Source organism: Octodon degus, unplaced genomic scaffold (genome assembly GCF_000260255.1).
Source record: "Octodon degus isolate 3935 unplaced genomic scaffold, OctDeg1.0 scaffold00291, whole genome shotgun sequence".
NCBI lineage: Eukaryota > Metazoa > Chordata > Mammalia > Rodentia > Octodontidae > Octodon > Octodon degus.
Window position 1 is genome coordinate 16,234 of NW_004524867.1, and position 7,356 is coordinate 23,589.

A 7,356-nucleotide genomic window follows, 5' to 3' on the forward strand; every position below is an offset into this window, starting at 1 on the left:
AGAGAGAGAGAGAGAGATACATTGGAAATTTTGATCATTGTAATCCTGGTTCAAGCAGAAAACTCAAAGTTATTTCATTTTAATCAGGCGCACATAATTGGCCACTTCATATCCACCTCCAACAAAATGAGTAAAATCTGTAATGCTTTCAAATTCAAATTATCTTTGGTGTCATGTCTGAGTAATCAGCTAAGTCCTTGGAAGTAGTTTAGATGAAAATACAAAGATCTTTCTCAAATTGAAATGCAATCAAGAGATGTGGGGGAGGGGAAAGGGAAGGAAGGGAACGAAAGAAAGTAGAGATGTACAAAATCTTGTGTACATGTAGTAACTTCATAAGAGAAATGTAAATACCACCTACTGTATACGTGTACTAATAAAAAATAGAGGAAAAAAATACATTGCTTCAAACTCTTTGGCAATTTTTTGCATGTAACTAGGTCTTCCAAAATCCAAGAGCTTGGGGCTGGGGAGATGGCTCAGTGGAATAAGCACTTCCCTGGCAAGTGCAGGGGCCTGAGTTCAATCCCTGCTGCTGGAAAAAAAAAAATCCAAGAGCTTAGAGAACATGGAGCAATTGTTATTTGTATAAAGAAAGTATCAGAAATGAAAGTATGATTACATTGTTTACTTTGTCGGGAAAAGCTAGTCATTGCCACAATGTTGCTGCATGACAGAATCCCTCACGGCCTATTGTCATGAGTGAACACTTTTTGGGTTTTTCTCCTCAGCCAGATGTGACAAGTTGCTTGGTGACAGTGTTAATTTGGAACCTGGTCATGACTCTGGCTCCTGCATTCAATCTAGATTTATTCATCTACCCACAATTAAAGGCAAGAAAGCCTTAGTAAAAATGGAAAAATGAATTTATTTACAACTTGTCCAAAATACGATGTCAGCTAGTTCTCCCTCCACAAACAAATTGAAGAACTTTTTTAAAAAAATATTATTTAAAGAGAATACAAAATAGCAATAAATGAACATGTAAATAAAATAAGCATTAGAAGAACTTTTATTTATAAGAAAAGCAGTAGAACAAAAGGGAGGAGGTATGCATACATATGTTCAGCAGGCACTGGCCCAGCAGCAGGCTCTGCTTTTGTTGAAAATTCCTTGTTGCCTGACATGGGGATGGAGTATCACTTTCAACATGAGGAAGATGGATAAATGCTTCAAGCTTAAAGTCCTGATGCTTAAAGCTCTGTTTCAAAATATGTGAATTAGTCTTTGGAGTTTGGATCCAGATTATCTATTTTTACAAGTCACCCTGTGTCAGTTTCTAATTGCTGCTATAAGAGAAATTATCATAAACTTCATAGTTTACAACAACACATTCTTCTAGACTCCTAGAGGTCAAATTTCAAAATAGGTCATGTTAGTTTCAGATCAAGGGATTGAGAGTTGTAACCTACCTTTCTAGAGGCTCTACAGGAACAGCATGTCTTCTTTCTTGTCTATGTTTTAGAGACCATTTATACTTCACTCATGGCTACCTGCTCCATCATCAGATGCCCCAGTGTAACACTGTCAGAGTTCTCTTTTGTTTTTGCCCATGAAGGGATCGGTTTGGTCTACCATATTTCTCGACCAGGATCTGCTGCCCTATCACAAGCCCCCCACAGTGGAATGAATTGGTCAGGAATGAAACTTCCAAAACTGTGAGCCAAAGTAAACATTTTCTGTTTATGGGCTTATCACGTATCTGTTACAGTAATGGAAAACTGACTTAACAGCATGTTCTAAGGTTTCCTACAGCATGAAGATTTTATTAGTCATGGTTCTCTAGAAAAACAGCTAATAGGATGTATACATGGGTAAGAAGAGACTTAGTGTAAGTAGTTGATGTTGCCCCAACATGTGGATAATAAGATAAGAGTAATTAATCTCCTATTTAGTACAGAGCCAGTACTTTTGTTGTATTCAGGCTTTCACCTGATTGGATGAAGCTTTACTCAGGATACAAATTAAAACAATCCCCTAGGGGGCTGGCCCGATAGCTCCGTGGATTAAAGCGCCTGCTTAGGCAGACATTGGGAGCGGGGTTCGATCCCCTGCTTTGCGTGCTCTGCTGGCCCTGCCCCCAGGGCACACTGAGATGACGATTGAGACTGAGAATAGTGGTACATCCCTGTAATCCCAGCACTTGGGAGGCTGAAAACAGGAGGATCACTACAAGTCCGATCTGTGTAGTAAGACCCTGTACTAAATTTAAAAAAAAAAAAAATCCTCCTAGAAATACCCAGAAAGAGAGCTAGGGAAATGGCTTGGTAGAATAAGCGCTTGCCTAGCAAGCACAAGGGCCTGAGTTCAAAACCCCAGTTCCACCAAAAAAAAAAAAAAAAAGAAAGAAAAAAAGAAAATACCCAGAAAGATATTTGACTAGATACGCAAGGACCATATGTCTGCACCAAGTTGATATATGACATTAATTTGATTTAAGTTTTATGTATTTATTTATTTTATGTATTTGGTATAAAGTCTTCCTATAAAACTCAGAGTCGTAGTGAACCTCTTGTTTCAGCCTCCCCATCGCTGGGATTACAGGCATGCACCACCTTTCCTGGTCTTGGTGGCCTACTTGGTATTCCTGGGGGTGGGGCCACCATGGCATGCGGTACCTGGGATGGAACCTGGGTCCTTCAGCTCACCTAGGCAGGTGCTTAGATTGAGCTATCTCTGCAGCCCCATGACTTTAATTTTAAAATGAAGGGTTTGAGTAGCCTTTGAACTCAATCCAGTCTAATCTGCCTGCTGATGAGCCATCCCTGAGACAACTGGCCTCATCTCTACACAGATGGACCTTTCATTTGAGTAAAATGTTAAGTGGGAGTTTACAGGCTGGCACTGACAGGGGAAGACCCACCTGGAAAGATGTGGATGGCACCAAGCCATAGGCCTGTAGACCAGATAAAATAAAAGGGAAAGAAGCTGGAAGCATGCTCGTTTTGAAGAGCTCCAGTTCTCCTGAGTGGTGGTATCCTTTCCTGCCATCACCTTTGGACGTCAGTCTCTGCGTCTCCTGCTTGTGTGCCCTTCTGTGCAGCCTCGCACCAGTGACCCTTCAGTGGGCTTTGACTCATGCCACTTCCTTGCTCCTTCTCATTCGACAGCGCCCATCTTCCTTCCTGGCTGAGCAGCTGCTGGATCCTTCGGCTCTCTAACACACAGATGGCCACCGTGGCCTGTCCCATCCCCAAACCCAAACCCAGCTATTGTGGACTCTCCCGCCTCTGCTCTTTTAAGTCTCGCTAATAAATATGCATTTATATTTATATATATTCTTCCAGAGCCCCTAACTGAGATGGTGTGAAAATTTACAAAGAATTTAGGAATTACCATGAGAAGCTCCGGTTCAATTGGATATGTCACAGTTTACTGCTTGCACACTGAAGGCATAAATTTAGGCGCAGGTACGGACTGGCGAGGGTGATGTTGCTTGTATGTTGCATTCTTAGCCTGTGTCCACCCGTCTATCTTTTCATTCAGCTGTTCAGCGTCTCTTTCTTAAAATTAGCACAGCCTTTCTTTGTGTTTGCTGCCAGTAGGTTGAGGCTGTAGTTCATGGAATCGCAGTTCTTCATCTCCTTTTAGGCTCACTTTGTGGCTGTCATGTGAGTCTTTTAGTAACTGTCATGAATTCGACACATCAAACAAGAAAGGAACAGAGGGCTTTGCAGAAAAGAATGGGACAAAGGGAGAAAGGACAATTAAAAGAGCAAGAGTTAAAAATATACAAAGCAGCCACCAGGCTGCAGAAAAGGAAAACATCTGACTTCTCATTAGAATGGAGAAAGGAAAGTGCAAAACTAAAAATGGAGGCAAAATATAAGCCAAAATGAGAGGAGTAAAAATAGAATGATAATTTTGTTTCAGAAAATAGCCTTTCTCAGACTTTCCATCTTTTTTTTTTTTTATTTTTTTAACACTTATTTATTGTGGGGGGGGCAGCTCAGCCCACCAGGGGGCGGGGCTGGCTGGCATGTGGTGCTGGGGGATTGAACCGCGGTCCCTGTGCTTTGCCAAGCTTGTTCCAAGTAGGTGCTTTAGACCACTGAGCCATCTCTCCAGCCCCAGATTTTCCATCTTGATGGCATTCTTTTCAGTATTTCTTCTGGCCTGAGTATCTTTATTTTATTTTTTATTTTTTATTTTTTTGCTGAACCGGGGATTGAACTCAGGTCCTCGCGCTTACCAGGGAAGCGCTTATTCCACTGAGCCATCTCCCCAGCCCCAAACCTGAGTATCTTTACACAATTAAATATGATGAAAAGGATTTGGGGGCAACAAAAGATTCTGAAGCAATAGCATGTGCCTCTGTGGTTAATACTTTTGTAATTGTTTCAAGCTAACAGAAGAAATTCAGATAATTCTAGTCTTATCAAGTATTTTCACGTGTATTTGTTTAGCATGATTAGCTCAAGCAGGTTAAAATCATCCTGCGATCTCAACTCCATTTGTGCTTCCAAAATGATGAGCTAACGGGAAAAAGACCTCTTCAGGTTTTTTACTAACTTTTTGGTTCTTAAGGGCAATTAGTTCACATTCATGTATGCACATGCATATGTAAAAGTACTATGATTGCCGCCAGCAGTGATAAAAAATATTCTCTTGAAAATTGTATAGGTAGGAAAATCTATCTGAGTTCAAATTCAAAGGAGAAAGTTCTCTAAAAGTACGAAGACCAGGATCAAAGATGAGTCACTTTAAAGTTTATTTGCTTTCAAAGGTTCACCTTTATAGCTGAGACTCAGGCTCACAGCCAGTATGGAGTCCAGTAGCAGTCTAACAGGAGGACAAACACGATGCATGTCACAGACCAGTGTCTCCACAGGGTCTCCCTGTGAACACCAAGACCTTCACACATGTTGGAGGCAGACAGAAGTCACCTCAGGAAACACAATTGTCTGTGAATGTGGAATTAAATGCTTTTTTTTTTTTTTTTCTGGCAGAAGCCAGAAAGTGGTTGAATGAAAACATATTGAGTTTAGTTGAAATAAACAAATCTCCATCATTCCTTCACTAAGTTCAGATAAATCTCCCAAGGACAAAGAACAAATCTAGCATTTTGAATAATCTTGAGGAGTCAGAGGTCCCAAAAGAGAAAGAGCTAAATGGGTCCAATATTCCAGATGGGAAAGCTGAGATGAAAACACTAATACCCTCAAGACAACACAGCTGGCTGGGACAGCATCAGATTGCCACGCTTGTTCCATCGGGTGTTCAAAATATACAGTGGTCAAACTATGCAGTAAATTTTTAAATTCTTAAAAGGTCATCACAATAAAAGACACATTGCCACTAACCATAATCGTAAAAATTCTCCCCCTTATTTTGGAATCCTTATCCCAATGTTCTTCCTGCTTTCTGAAGCATTTCTGGAAGTCCTCTTCCCATCTGGGCTTTACAAGATGTGACCAAAACTTTGCCGAATGCTTGCTACCGAGTGATGTCTAAGAGGAAGACAGGCTCATGAAAACATTATGGGGCATCCTCATCCCTCTGTTCACTGGACTGGCTCCATGCAGCTTCTGGCTGTTCTCCAAAGTCAGAGTGACCAGGAAAGGAATCACTCTGAATCAGCTCAGAATATGGAGGCAACCAGAACAGCACAAATAAATAGTGATTGGAGAGAATGAGATACGGGTGCTGAACAACTTTGAGGAGGTTAATGGCAATGTGTACCCCATTGTAATGTATATTTGTAAATTTTGAGCATTCAAGTTTTGACCACACTGGATGCCTTCAGCAGCAATACTCCTATCCAGACTCAATCTTTTTTTTTTTTTTTTTTTTTTTGTGGTACAGGGGATTGAACTCAGGACCCTGAGCTTGCCAGGCAAGCGCTTATTCTGAGCTATCTGAGCTATCTCTGAGCTATCTCCCTGACTCTAGACTCAATCTTAGTTCAGTTCAGGACTGTTGAACTAAATGGTGGTGTGAAAGGAACATACAGTTTGTAGAAACTGAAACGTTTTTGGTTTAGTTTTTGCAGATAGGATCTCAATATATAGTCCATGCCAGCCTTGCACTTGTTATGTAACCCAGGCTGACCTTCAATTTAGGATCCTGCTCCCTCAACCCCCCAAAAGCTGGAGTTACAGGTACGTGCTCCCATGCCTGGCTTTGAATTTTGATCCTTTTCTGGACTATTATTGTACAGTCTGATTCCCTCACTGTGCTTGCCAGCAGCAGCAGTCTACAGCTCCCATTGAAGCACACCCTCACGCTGATAGGCAACTAGCTTCATAAATCATGCTGTTGTGCTCAGCCAGATGCTCATTGGGTTAGGTGTGTGTTAAGTGCATTGGTGAGGGTAGGTGGAGTATGGTTAGGAGGGGTTATTAGGGATTGAATGTGGAGCCTTCACAAAGGTATATCTTTATTCCTCTTCTTACTTTGTGTTTTCACGTAGAATCTCCCTAATTTAGTGAGTTGCCCAGGTAGGTCTCAAAATTGGTAATCCTTTTCCCTCAGCCATCAGAATACTGGGATTATAGGCACACAACACCACACCCAACATTCAGTACATTTTAAATTTATGATGGATTGTTTTCAGTACACACTCCCATCATAAGTCAAGGGGCACTTTCAAGAGTTCTGCCAGGGATATCATAGCCCAGGGAGATTTCCTATTGCTCTTTGAATCACGAATTAAACATGTTCAGTCTACTTGGAGATTTGTTTTATGCTTGACTCCTCAAAACCTTACTTATGCCAAATTTCCATAGGTATTTCATTTAGTAATGGGCAAAAGACAAAGATAAAATGACCCTGTGGCTGAAGGCCACCAATCAAGTTGGAACTAGGCCATCTCAAGCCTATTCTTGTTTTCCCTTGGGAGTTTGTATCATTTTCTTGTACCAATTCTTCTTCCTCTAGTTAAATACCTAAGGGCAAAAATTGAACTCCCATTTTTATAATTCCATGCTGAGGCCACATGTATTTGCTGAATTCACTTTACATGTTCTATAAAATGAGCAACTCAAGTATGTGGCTTTCTGGACTTCTTAATGGCATTTCATTTATTACCTTCACCATGTACACGATACAGCCTCGGTCTTTTTAGAAGGCTGTCTCTAGAAAAGCCGAGAGCTAATCCTGACTGTTGAGTTTTAATTGTCTATCCCTTTCTTCTGTGCCCGACTCATTCTATGTACCTAGTTAGTTTAGTTGCACAACCACCCCTCAGTCATGTAGCTCTCCTAGAGTTTTGCTTTACCTTACCATACGTTGAAATAAAATGCAGTGTCTTAGGGTTGGGAAGATAGCTTGGCAACTTCAGCGCCCACCTGGCAAGCGCAAGGTCTGAGTTCAATCCCCAATACTGCAAAACTACAAAACTGCAAAACTGCAAAA